Genomic DNA, 14,185 nt, shown 5'->3' on the forward strand with positions numbered 1-14,185 from the left:
TATTTTTCCTCCCCCGAGAGGTGTGTCAAATCTTATGACCCACCACCCCCTCCCTCTTTCCCTCTCTCCACTACTCCATTCTCCTACCCCCCACACCCGCTGTGTACTAGGTCATCAAATTGTCCTCATATCAAAATTGAGTACATTGGATTCTTGATGCTTTACTAAGAAGAATGTTTTCCACCTCCACCCAAGTTAGTACAAAAGATGTATAGTTTCCATCTTTTTTAGTGACTGAATAATATTCCATGGTATACATATATCACAGCTTGTTAATCCATTCCTGGATTGTTGGGTACTTAGGTTGTTTCCACATTTGGGGGATTGTCAATTGAGCTGCGATAAACAGTCTAGTGCAAGTGTCCTTATGATAAAAGGATTTTTTTTTCCTTCTGGATAGATGCCCAGTAATGGGACTGCAGGATCAAATAGAAGGTCTAGTTTGAGTTCTTTGAGGTTTCTCCATACCTTCCAAAAAGGTTGTATTAGTTTGCACATGCTATCTTTAAGCCATTAGCTAAATATATAAAGAGCAATAGAGGGTATAGTTTATTCAAAGAAGAAAATTTTCCAAAGTTGCACTTCTTGAAAAATTGGACACTACAAATACTGTGAGATTATTTTATAACTTGGTAAATTCAGCTTAATCTCATCAAAGTAGCTTCCCAATCTATGAGTTTCCTGCTACATGTTAATTATATTTTAAATTGTTAAATATACAAATTAATCTCATTAAAATTACTTCCAACACCCCATTGTTTAATAATTCATTCAATAATAAACTTTGATTACAAAAGTAAAAAAATTCAGATCAAATCACTGAAGGCAGTTCTCCCAATTTCCCAATTATTAGTATTACCAACTTTAATTATCTAACAAAACATAGTCAGTACCTACACATTGGTGAATAAGATTGCTCTGTTATTTTGCAGCTTACATTCTGTTTTGAGGAACATACAAAAAAGAATAAATTATATTCAAAAGTGACAAATGAGAAAAATAAAGTGGATATCAGAAATAGCTAGGGAGTGTTATACAGTTTAGATGAGGGGGTCAGGATTCTAAATCAAATGGAAAACATACCCATCCCTCCCACTCTGAGGCAGAGGAGTTCAGAAATCTTTAATTTTTATAAAATTAAGCCATAACTTAAGGCTCTCAATGTCAATATTTCTAGTTGATATATTTAAATGATTAATTAATCAATATGCCTTTGCAAAACAGATTTGAATTATAAATATGATAGCATTTATAAAAGAATTCTATATACTGTAATTCGAACTGCATGGAATGGTCCAAGGTTCTACACCCTGCCCCAGCTTTACTCAGGTAAACTTGACAAATAAAAATTGTATATATTTAAGATATTCAATGCAATGTTTGGATATGTGTATATGCACACATTGTAAATGATGAAGGAAATTAACATATCCATCACCTTATTTTTGTGTTTATGTGGTGAAAAGGTCAACTGTATTAGCAAATTTCAAGTGTACTTTATCATCATGGTTCACCTTTCAACCTCCAGAACTCAGTCATCTGGTAACTAAAAGTTTATACCCTTTGACCACCCACCCACCATCTCCCTACTTCCCCCACCCAAGTTACTTTTTAAGGACCCGACTTTGTGTTTGTGTGTGTCTGGAATGTTTCTCTACCTCTTAAGCGGAAAGAGATCAGTTCAGATTTGGTAACACACAGCAGAAGTCTAAATGGATCAAACAGAAATTTGCTCAGCTTTTAACACATGGACCTGAAAAATAACTGAAAGAACAAAGTTGACTCATAAAGAGAAGGCTTATCTTTTTTTTTTTTTTTTAAATTTTTGGGGATTCATTGAGGGTACAATAAGCCAGGTTACACTGATTGCATTTGTTAGGTAAAGTCCCTCTTGCAATCATGTCTTGCCCCCAGAAGGTGTGGTACACACCAAGGCCCCACCCCTCTCCTTCCTTCTCTCTCTCTGCTTTTCCTCCCCCGCCTCATGACCTTAATTATCATTAATTGTCCTTATATCAAAATTGAGTACATAGGATTCATGCTTCTCCATTCTTGTGATGCTTTACTAAGAATAATGTCTTCCACTTCCATCCAGGTTAATACGAAGGATGTAAAGTATGCTTGTTTGTCATTCCATTAGATGACAGACATGCATCCAATTTAGGAAGGATTATTAAAGATCCAATGGTTTATGTGAGAAAACAGAAAACTCAAAAATTCTTGGTCCCTCTTGTAGCCCTGGTGTCATCAGCAGAGACTGTAACAGAATGCTTCTGATGAAAGTACAAGAAAGCCTGCTTCCCCGTGGGAAATTCTGAGATGGATGATAACTGGAAGGCTATCAATTCAACTGTGCAATGACATAGGGGAAGTCATATGCAGGACATGAATATGTGCTGGTGGTTTCCAAGAGGACCAGGACACGCTTCCAAGTCACAGGAAAAGAAAACATGGTAGAGCGTTCTGGAGCTCAGATTTGTCATTTGTCCTCCACGCTTCTCACCCATTCATTTTCACCACTAATTTACCCTTCTCCACTTTCAAATCTAGATCTTCAGAAAGAAGTGTTTTTCATTTTGTAGCATATTATGCAATTTTGAAAAGGTATTTCTGATGAACTTTATTCAAATGTTAAAAGGCTGCTACCATAATACCCAAATTTGAATCTTATGTTTCATACTGGTTTTGGGAGATTTAAGCAGTAACTCCTAAACCAAAACAAAGTTCTACAAGCCTTTTCCATTTGCCCGCTCCTGGAGAACCTATAAGGTCAGGATGCCTAAGTTACCCATTTGCATGGGTGTAATATAAATACAAAAATGTCACCATTTAAACCAGAACTTGCTCCAAACCCAAAAAGATGGTGTCTTAGAACTCTTTCTTATTTCTGTTTCTTCCCAAGTTAGACAACCACTTATGATGAAAATAGCAACATAGAAAGGGAAAGATTGGGCAACCCATAATTCCTTTCCTCTCAATCCTACCTCATTCCTTAATAAGCCAGCATTTACATCAGTACATTGGTAGAATATATGTAGTCCCAGCTGCTCGGGAGTCTGAGGCAAGAGAATCACGTAGGCCCCAAAGCTGGAGGTTGCTGTGAGCCATGACTCTGTCTCTACAAAAAAAAAAAAAATTAGGGCCAGGTATGGAGGCTCACACACATAATGTCAACACTTTGCAAGAATGAGGCAAGAGGATCACTCGAGCCCAGGAGTTTGAGGTCAGCCTGGGCAACATAGTAAGTCCCCATCTCTAAAAAAAGAATGAAATGAGCCATGTGTGGAGGCACCTGCCTCTATGTAGTCCCAGCTTCTCCAGAGGCTGAGGAAGGATTGCTTTGGTAGGGTGGATGGGACCAGGTGTAAGGTCCCTATGTTCTCAGGCTCTTGGTTCCCAGAACTGAAGAATGGTTGGTTGCTGGCACTGAGTTGACTGAATGAATGAGCAGGCTAAGCAAGTGTAAGCAGGCAAAGTGCCAAAGTTTTATTACAGATTAAAGCACAGTACATTCCAAAGAAGGAATGGGTCAGCTTCTGGGAGTGGAGGCGACCCTGAGTTTAACAAAATTTCTTCTTTTATGCTGACTCCTTAATTTTGTAAGTGGGGAATGGAATATTCACTGTTTCTCATGGGAAAGGGTGGAAAATTCCTGGAATCGAGAACCCTCCCCTTTTCTATCCTTGTAAAGCAATTTCTGACAACTGCCGTGGTATTTGCAAATTGTCCTGGCCCTGGTGGGTGTGAGTTTTACCATGTTAAAGCAGGTGGTTCACTTAGGGACGCTGTTACCTCCACTATGTTCATGCTCCAAAGACCCTCTATGAGGCTGTGACAGTACCTCTACTTTGTGGTTTCTCTGCCTCTTTCTGATTAGTCAGTTCTTAGAGACCCTCCTGACACTTCATCTGTTCTTTCTTGGAAGCCTCTTCCCTAGAATCCTAATCAGGCTGTTTTCAAAACAATCAAAATCAGTATGACCACATCTGTCGATTCATGTCAGAAAGTCTCTGGTACATTTTTTTTTTTTGATGCAAAAGCAAAAGGGCCGTTTATTACAAGTTTGAACTTGGGCTCCCAGGGAGTCTCTGGGACATTTATCAGTCCCCCCAAACAACCAGCTCCACAAAACAACCCACCTGCAAGATCTTGATTAGGCCCACAACCCAGGCCAGCCTGACCCAGTCCAAAATAGCATCCATCTTGAGCCTAGGAATTCTCAGTGAGCTAGGATGACAACACTGCACTCCAACCAGGGCTACAAAGTGAGACCCTGTCTCTAAAAACACTAAAAAACGAAAACAAAAAAGCAATTGAGTTAGTTTTGTGCAGCATTTACATTGCTCTAGTAAGAAGAAAACTATGTATGCACTTATGAACTATGAAGTAGCAGTTATAATTTTGGTGATTTTGCATATGAGATACATGCTCTTGTATTTCCACTAAAAATGTGAATTGCACAATGTAAAGATTGTTAAAATTCATGCTAACCACTTAATATTTTTATTTTTACTCAGAATGTTACTAAGTAGCAAGAAAAAACACTGCCCAAGAGAGATAAAGGAAAAAAAAGCTTTATATTTTAGTAACTATTATTAATGGCACTTTCTTCCTGCTCTTTAAAACAATAGGCCCTGCATTTTCATGTTGCACTGAGCCCTGCAAACTATGTAGCTGCCTCTGGTTGTAAGTACTGAGAGTTAATATATGTAAAGTCACTTAGAATAATGTAAGGCATACAGCAAGTGTGCTACAAGTGTTTGCTTTTAGTAGCATTATCATTATTAAAAGACATGGACTCTCGATAATTTATTCTAAAAAGTCAAAACCATATGCTGCTTTTAAAGATACAACGTTACCTTCACAACACTAGGGGTGTAATTGGGGTGTAATTGTATTTCCTAGCTATTTGTATTTCATGAACAGTTTTTTGATATAATATTATAGTAATATCCCTTTTATACAACATTGAACTTTTGCCCATTTTCTAGAAATTACATATTTTACAATGTCTGGCTCCCCCCATTGAGAATTTCGGATTCAGGTTTCTCCAGTTTGTTAAGTTTGTTACCACTTGTTGGTATATCTTGTCATTTCTAATTTTTTTTCTGTTTTCTTTTCTCTGGTTATTTTTTTCTGTCTTTGTGGTTGTATGCCTAAAGCAAGCAAACAAAAACAATTCTCTAGATATTTTAATAAGATTTTGGGACAAGGCAAAGGTGGCTGCATAAGGTCCATCAGCCACCTTTAAGGAAGTCTATAAGTTTTATGTTCTGCTTTCTAATTTTCTTTTCCTCTGCTGTCTTTTGTGGCCCTTTCTCCACTTCAGCATGTTCAGCTGCACTTTATGTTGTTTTTTTTTTCCTGTGAAGTTTTTATTATTATTATTATTATTACTGTTGGGGATTCATTGAGGGTACAATAAGCCAGGTTACACTGATTGCATTTGGTAGGTAAAGTCCCTCTTGCAATCACAGCTGCATATTATTCACTGTGTAGTCATGGTCCATAACTTACTATTGACTATGTTTTCTTGAATGAATTATAAATTGTTGGGGGTTGAGGGCCAAGAGATAAAGACCACAGCCTTGCTCTGTGCGTCTGGATGCAGAACAGTGGCATGCAGGTGAGGAGGAACTGATGGATGTGCAGATGTAGCTGGTTGAGAAATAGTTTCTGTTTTGAATGGAAGTTTCACTTATCCTCAGGGAAGTGCAAAGTAAGTTTTACTTTAGCCTCTAACCAGTACCCCTGTAATAGCCCTCTAAACTTACATTAATACATATTTTTATTAGGAACATACTATTTATACTGTTCTACACATTTCCCCAATAATCTGTGCTGTGATTCCATATCTATATGTATATCTCCTATACTATTTTCAACAAACACATACTTATTTGTATGGAAGATGACGTATTAACTATTCCTCTATTCACAAACAGATGCTTTGTGTACAAAAGGATTTACATTAAAGAAAAAAACTATCTCTGCCCAAAGCCCTATCCCATTTCAGGGAGGTACTAATGTTTAGTTATTCTTATACATGTCCGTCAATATATTCTTATGTTGTGTTATTTATGTAAACAGATTTTATACTTAAACAGGTATTAATATAAGAAATTTTGCTGTAAGATATTGCACAACTTTGTAAATTTTCATAAAATACTGGTGTTTTTTTCTCATATCAGAGTACATACTAATTTTCCAGATATAACTAAGTCTATTTCTGGCTTGTTTATTCCATTCTCTTCATCTGAATTCTTATTCTTGACTTAATAAACAGTTCTGATATAGCCACATCTTTTTATATCTGATTCTGCCTCCATGTGATTCTGCCTTTTCAAAAATTTCTTAAATATCTGGGTACCTTTTCTTTATCACATAAACTTTATTATGGATTTGTAAAGTTCTTGAAACAAAACTCATTTAAAGTCTGATTAAAATTTATTAAACTTACATACATTAATTTTTATGGAAACAGTACTTTTAAAACATGGAATCTTTTTTCCAGATGTAGGGTGTCTGGTGTGTCTTTCCACATATTAGGATTTTAAATACCTCAGAATTTTAGTTTTCTGTTCTCTTATATAGGACTTCCACATTTCCTGTTAAAATTCTTCTTAGTTATTTTATAGGTTTTGTTCCTAATGTGGAGGTGACTTTTTCCAGACAATATAAGCTATTTGCTGGTGTCAAAGAAAGCTATTACTTTTCTTGGGCTTTATTTATCTTGTATGGAATCATCTTACAGTACACTTTCATTAGTTTTAACTATTTCTCTTCCTTGCTTGGTATGCTTTATTTACTAATCGCTATAATTTGATGTTTCTTGTTTTTTTTTTTTTTTCTTAAAATAGTTGATTTAAATTCCCAGAATCATATTGAATTTTTAAAAACAAACACAGGTAACCATTTATTATTCCTGACTGACTATTCTTAAGCCTCTATCTATCACTATGGAGGATGATTGAGTGTTCCTTTCTGATAGTTATTCTTTAAGGAGTTTTTAATAATTCCCCTCATTTCTTCTCTCAGACCTCTGGCCTGGTATTTTCCTTGAACTTGGAATCCTACTTGGTCAAAGTTTTATTTTTCTTCATTTCTTTACAACAGGTAACTCTGAACTAACGTCGTCTTTCCTGTTGACACAAGCCCCAATGTTTCACACATATATTGAGATATTCCTCTGGGTTTTGGCTCTGGTATGTGGTTTTAGCACCACTGCTGAGCTGCTGTAAGGTAAGATGCATCAGCCCCGCACTCAGGGAGGGCCAACTCCCCCATTTCTCACACTTCTTTCACTCAGTCAGGTCCATATTTTTGATGAGGATCTGTCACTCCAAACCTTTGTTTTGTTTAGTTTTTGACATACAGTCTCACTCTGTTGCCCTGGGTAGAGTGCTGTGGCATCATAGCTCACAGCAACCTCAAACTCTTGGACTTAAGTGATCCTCTTGCCTCAGCCTCCAGAGTAGCTGGGACTACAGGCGCTGATCAAATGCCTGGCTAGTTTTTCTATTTTTAGTAGAGACATGGTCTCAGTCTTGTTCAGACTGGTCTTTAACTCCTAAGCTCAAGGGATCCACCTGCCTGGACCTCCCAGAGTGCTAGAATTATAGGTATGAGCCACTGCAGCCAGTTACTCAAAACCTTCTTATGATAAATGGTGATACTTGTCCAAGTTAACATAAGCTACGTTGAGCAAATGTGTGAAGTGTGTTTCTATAATGTGTGCCCAAATGAAAATGGACATGAGGCAACTGAGGTTTGAAACATTCCCCAATATTCCCCAGATGACATCCTCTAGTCTTCTCCATTGAAGCTGATCCTCTGACAACTACAGGAGAAGTTTCTGAAGAACTCAACTTTGACCATTTTACGGTCTTTTAGCATTTGAGGCAAATTAGAGAGGCAAAAAGGCTTGATAAGTCAGTGTCTCATGAGCTGACTGAAAATCAGAGCAATCTTCATTTTCAAGTTTCATCTTCTCTTACTCTAGGCAACAAACCATTTCTTAATCGGATTGTGACATGTGATTAAAAGTGGATTTCATATGATAACTAGCAACAACCAGCTCAGTGGTTGGACTGAGAGGAACCTCCAGAGCACTTCCCAAAGCTGAACTGCCACCAAAAAAAGGTCATGGTCACTGCTAGGTGGTCTGCTGGTCTGATCCACCACAGCTTTCTGAATCCCTGTGAAACCATTGCTTCTGAGGAGTCGGCTCAGCAAATTGATGAGACGCACTGAAACCACAACGCCCGCAGCCAGTATCGGTCACCAGAATGGGCCCAGTTCTTCTCCACAACAGTGCCTGATTGCACCTTGCACAACCAAGTTCAGAAGTTGAACGAATTGGGCTGGAAAGTTTTGCCTCATCCACCATGTTCACCTGACCTCTAGCCAACCAACTGCCACTTCTTTAAGCATCTCTACAACTTTTTGCAGGGAAATTGCTTCCACAACCAGCAGGATGCGGAAAATGCTTTCCAAGAGTTTGTGGAATCCCAAGCACAAATTTTTATCCTACAGGAAGAAACAAACTTACTTCTCATTGGCAATAATGTGTTTATCGTAATGGTTCCTATTTTGATTAATAAACATGTGTTTGAGCCTGTTTATAATGATTTAAAATTAATGGTCCAAAACCACAATTACTTTTGCACCAACCTGATAATATGTTGTTCCATGATTAGAATGCAGCTATGACAGCAGAGATCACATGACAATGTGATGACAATGTCGGTATCTTCTACAATACTTACGGAGTGTGTATGCATTCTTCCTACTAAGATAAATGGAATAGTGGGCAGCACCTGTGGCTCAACGCAGTAGGGTGCCGGCCCCATATGCTGGAGGTGGTGGGTTCAAACCCAGCCCTGGCCAAAAACTGCAAAAAAAAAAAAAAAAAATGGAATAGTGATCAAGACAAAACAAAACAAACAACCCCCCCCCCCCCGCAACAACCTAGGTTCTCACACTAGCTTCCCCCATAATTATCATACCTCGAGCTTCTTTAAGGCTGATTTTAGTACTGGCAAGTGAGCATATCAGTTGAGCCCACTTTCTTAAAAGTCTTAGATCATAAGCAATAGTACCAAAGACAGCTGGAGAAATGATGTAAAGGCTTAATGTAAATGTGCAAGGAAGGTATCACTGACACAAGATGATTACCTGTTACCAGACCATTTCTCTTCCCAAGCCCAAGGTTAAGTCCTGTATACCTCTATCTTCCACAGGCTACAAACTATTGAGCAAAGCTGTTTGAAAATGTGACTACCGCACGCACCCAGGATTGTTCATATAAATGTAGTGACGGCAGTTTCCCTTGTTACCTTGGTTGGTTGAAGGGTGTGGATTTCCTGGATTTAGGGAATTTTCAATATTTCTCTATTATAAATATAAATGATGCACATACTATTCTTTCTCATACATACAAGTATGTACTAACTGAAAAAAATAATGAGGTTTGTAATTTGGAAAAGAGAGCTTTATTTCTCATAAAGGTTTGCAGCCTGTGGAGGGACATCCTGGCAGGCTGGAAAGCAGAGTAACTGGTTCTATGAACAAATCTCAGTGACCTCTCCCTCCCATGTTTTAGATTCTCAGGCCAATGGGCTTGATGGCCTTTCTGAGTCATTTCCCAGAATTAAAAGAATTTCTGGAAGACAAAGGAATGCAGATTATGAAGTCCCCCAAGCCTTCTGAATCTCATTCAACCCCACAACCTGCTCCAGTGCACATGGCCCCTACTTTAAAAGCCCCAAATCTCCCCTGGTTGAAAAGACAGATTGGTGACCTGATTCCCAGTTCTCCCAACAGATCTTTTGTAACCAAACATTCCTTTCTTTCTTGGCAATCCTTGTTGTCTTAATAATTGGATCTTTGTGTGGCAAGTAACTGGACCTGGGCCGACACCCTCTTGAGGTTGTTTTCTCAACAGCAGCAGCGCCTGGGACCAGAGGCCAGGAACAGGTGCTTCAAGGGAGGAAAAATGGGAACAGGAATTTATGCTGAGTAGGACAGCCAAGTACACATATTTAACAAATAAGAGGCATGAATATTTAAAAAGAACAAGCACACGTATGATGCAATCATGCTTTATACCCCTTTGTGGGGTCTGTGTCCAGAATACATCAACCTTCTGGTGTCTGTAAGTGAAAGGACACAAAAATCCTCTGTGTACATACTCCATAGACTGGTTAAAAAATCACTCAATGATGGGGGGTCTCTTATCAGGAAAGAATTCTGGTCTAGCTCACAACCTCGGTATCTGTGTAGTCCCTAGGACGAAAGCCTGATGGTCATTAGCAAGGGAAGGCATATGTATAGTGTCTGAATTTCTATCTTATCATGGCTGGGAATTCAGTTCTGAGGTTTGCTCTACGGTCTCCTTGGTCAAGAGGGGGGTCCATTCACTTTGCAGAAGAGCTTAAGATTTTGTTTTTAGTTCACACATATTTATAGCACAAATTCTTAGAATTGGATCTGTGGGGTTTAGAGATATGCACATTCATAATGTTGTAAAGGACTGCCAGTGCTTACAAAGGGCCTACCGATTTATTCTCTGATCAGCAAAGGAGAGTATTTCCTGCTCTGCTACCACGTTATCACCTTGTTTCTTAAGTTTGATGATGTTGGTGAAAAATATAGCTTTTATTGTAGTGTTTAATTTGGATTTATTTTAAATACAATTGGGCCTTACTTCTTTGTTAGGCTATTCTAATTGTACATGTATTTCTCATTCCTGTTTGTGTCTATTTCTGTACTCTATTCCATTCCAATGATTTATCATATATTACACTATGCTAATTCTCCTTTATTCTTTTCTTCAGAATTTTTGTAGCTATTACTGCTTTAAAATTTTTCTCTATGAACTTAGAATCAGTTTGTCCAATTACAAAAAAAATACTATATGTAACTATATTGGAATTGAGTTAATTTAATAGAATTGAAAGAGAATTAACATCATGAAGTTTCTAACCCATAGTATGTCTTTTCATTTGTCCAAGGCCTCTTTTGTATCCTTAAGGAATATTTAAAAAGTTTCTTCATATTGTGTATTAGGGGTGATTCTTTGATAATTTGTTAATTCTATTCCAAGTTATCTTTTTGCTATCATATGAGGTCTTTTCTTTTTCCTTAGATTTTCTTGCTTATTAATTTCTGGATCAGTTTTGTATCTAGCCACCTTCTTGAATTCACCTGTAAGTTTTTCAGTTAATTTTCTTAGATTTTCCAGGTATCTAATCAAGCCATCTGCCAGTAACAATTTATTTCCTGATTTCCAATTATTTTATCTCTAATTTCTAACTTCAATCTAAGTGTTAGAAAGTTGTTCTTATAAAAATTTAAATAAAAGTAGTGAAGGCAGACATCCTTGTTTCTGATGTTAATAAGAATTCTAGTGTTTTCCAATAAAGTACTGATTGTTAGGGTAGTTGTATCAAATAAAAACAATCTACCTGTTTTTATGTTCCTTAACGAAGAATGGATTTTCAATTATACCGAAATGCTTCTTTAGCATCTGTGAAGATGCTCATTTTTCTCCACTTAGGGATTGATGCTTGAGTCTTTTATTAGACTTAAGTAATGATTTCATAAGTGAGACGAATCCCCTAATTTCTTTTGTGTTTTATTGGATTTAGGTGTTTTGGTTATTCTAACACTTTAACAGACATAAAAGCTCTCCTTCCTTGTCTAGGTCTTAGACATATTTAAAATGCACTGGCATGATCTTAGAATTCTGAGACTCCCAGGCTTAGTCATTTATGTGGGTGGTGGTAGTGGGAGGGGTGCTCATCTTTGACAACTATTCTGCTTAGGCTTTCTCTACCTTTTGGAAATAGTCATAGAATACTTAAAACTATTCATTTTACTTGGCCCTTTAAGTAAAAATACATTTAAATAAATTTAAATATGATGGTATGGCATAGAATTGGACAAGGATATCTTTCAGATTCTTCACTCACCTCTCCCCTTGTTTCTATTAGGGTATGTCTAATTTTTCCGTTTGTTTAATTGGTTTATTTAGTTTCATTTACTTTTACTACCAAAAAATCAACTTTCGGTTTTGTTATTTTTCCTTATTTCATTATTTTCTACCAATTTATTTCTCTAAAAAAAAAAATGAACACATTTATTTTCATTATTTTTATGTTGGAATTGGTGAGAAAATGGAAAGTGAGAAATTAGAGATGAATTTATGAGAACTTCCTAGGAAGAGAGATGGATACATTTTACAGAGGAACATTACGTCTATTGTTTCTTTTGGTTTTGTTTTTTAAGATAGGCAGTATTAAAACATTTTTATGCCGATGAGAATCGTTTGATATAAAGGGAGGAAATTACGGTGCAAGAAAAAAAGGGTTAATAATGGGAGCAAAGTCTTTGAGTAAGTGAGAGTATTGTATACAGCAACAATCATACACAAGTTCTTCTTAGGCAGATAGCTAGTCCTGTGTAATGGGAGCCATAAGGCATTAACTATGGAAATGTGTATTTGGTCATCTTGATGGTTCATTTGAAATATGTGGTAATAGATCAAGAATGAGGCCAGGCATGGTGGCTCTACCCATAATCCTAGCACTCTCAGAGGATGTGGCAGGTGGATTGTTTGAGCTCAACCTGAGCAAGACCAAGACTCCATTTCTAATAAAAAGAGAAAAAACAGCACACCTGCTGTCCCAGCTACTGGGGAGGCTGGCAAGAGAATCACTTCAGCCCAAGAGTTTGAGGACGCTGTGAGCTATGATGGTGAAGCACTTTAGCCAGGGTGACAGAGGGAGACTCTATCGCAAAAAAAAATGAGTCCAGTTATCACAGCTATTTTTCTCTGGTAACACTGCATAGCCTGACTATACTCAAGCTATAATGGAACAGGTAGTTTAAGACATTTGGCTTTAACACAAAAGTACACAAAAGAAGAGCACATACATGAAATTCTGCTTAAACTTCCCTGGGGTTTGTGAGAATATATGGCAGATGAACTTCCTGCAAAGAAATTTCAAGAACATCCTAACACAGGACAACATAAAGCAGGGAAACACATGGTAGAGTTACACTTGGTAGAGTGCTCTGACATCACAGCTCACAGCAACCTCAAACTCTAGGGCTTAAACAATTCTCTTGCCTCAGCCTCCTAAGTAGCTGGGACTACAGGCACCCACAACAACGTCCATTTTTTTTTGTTGAAGTTGTCCTTGTTGCTTTAGCTGGCAGGGGCCAGGTTCGAACCTGCCAGCCCTGGTGTATGGTAGCACCCTACCCACTGAGCTACAGGTGCTGCCAGGGTACCATTTTTTAATGCTCTTCAGAAGTCAATACTTGTGTCTTACTTAAATACAACAGTTGAAGCTCTACTAGGCAGAACAGCAAAGACTTTCTCACCTCCTTGTACTAGTAATTCTTTTCCGGGGATAAGATGCTTTCCACCTCTGATTCTTCTTGTTAGAAGGCATATTATAATCTCTCAGAGATACAAGTATGGTGTTTTCTGTTTATTTAAGTTTACAAAATACATGCTTATAGAAAATTAAAACATTATAGAAATATATAAAGCAGACCATGAAAGCTCTCCCATAATCCCACTTTCTCACAAAGCCACTGTTAACAATGTGGTGTTACTTGTCCATTATTTTTTAGAGCATCAAATTATTCTACAAAAATGCCTGCACAACTTTTTTTTTTTTTTTTTTTACATAAAAGGTTTGGACATCTTGCCCTAATAATCCAGACATTCCTTATTCTCTTGATGAATACACAGCAATAAATTGCATGAAGGTACAACTATCTATCAAAAGCAATCCCTTATTGATAGGACATTTGGGCTAATTTTAATTATTATAGAACAGAGGTGCAATGAACTTGCTTATGTATTCTCGTCAGATTATTTCTATTAGGCAGTTTCCAAGAAATGAAGTTGGTAGGCCAAAGGATCCAAACATTTTCAATAAGCTCTGGATTAACTGCACTCCTAAAGCTTGTTCACAACTATACTTCCCCCTACAGCATGCAAGATGGGATAAGTGTAATTGGAAACAATTGTTCAAAATCGTGGTACAATTTTGTAATTAAAAAAAATGATTGTTCTTATAACTGTATTTCCCAATTGTAGACTCTCAAGTTTGACAAATCTTGACTGATGGGGAACCACGATCTCAAGGGCAGGATTTATAAAATT

The sequence above is a fragment of the Nycticebus coucang genome, chromosome 1, assembly GCF_027406575.1.
Source record: "Nycticebus coucang isolate mNycCou1 chromosome 1, mNycCou1.pri, whole genome shotgun sequence".
NCBI classification, from domain to species: domain Eukaryota; kingdom Metazoa; phylum Chordata; class Mammalia; order Primates; family Lorisidae; genus Nycticebus; species Nycticebus coucang.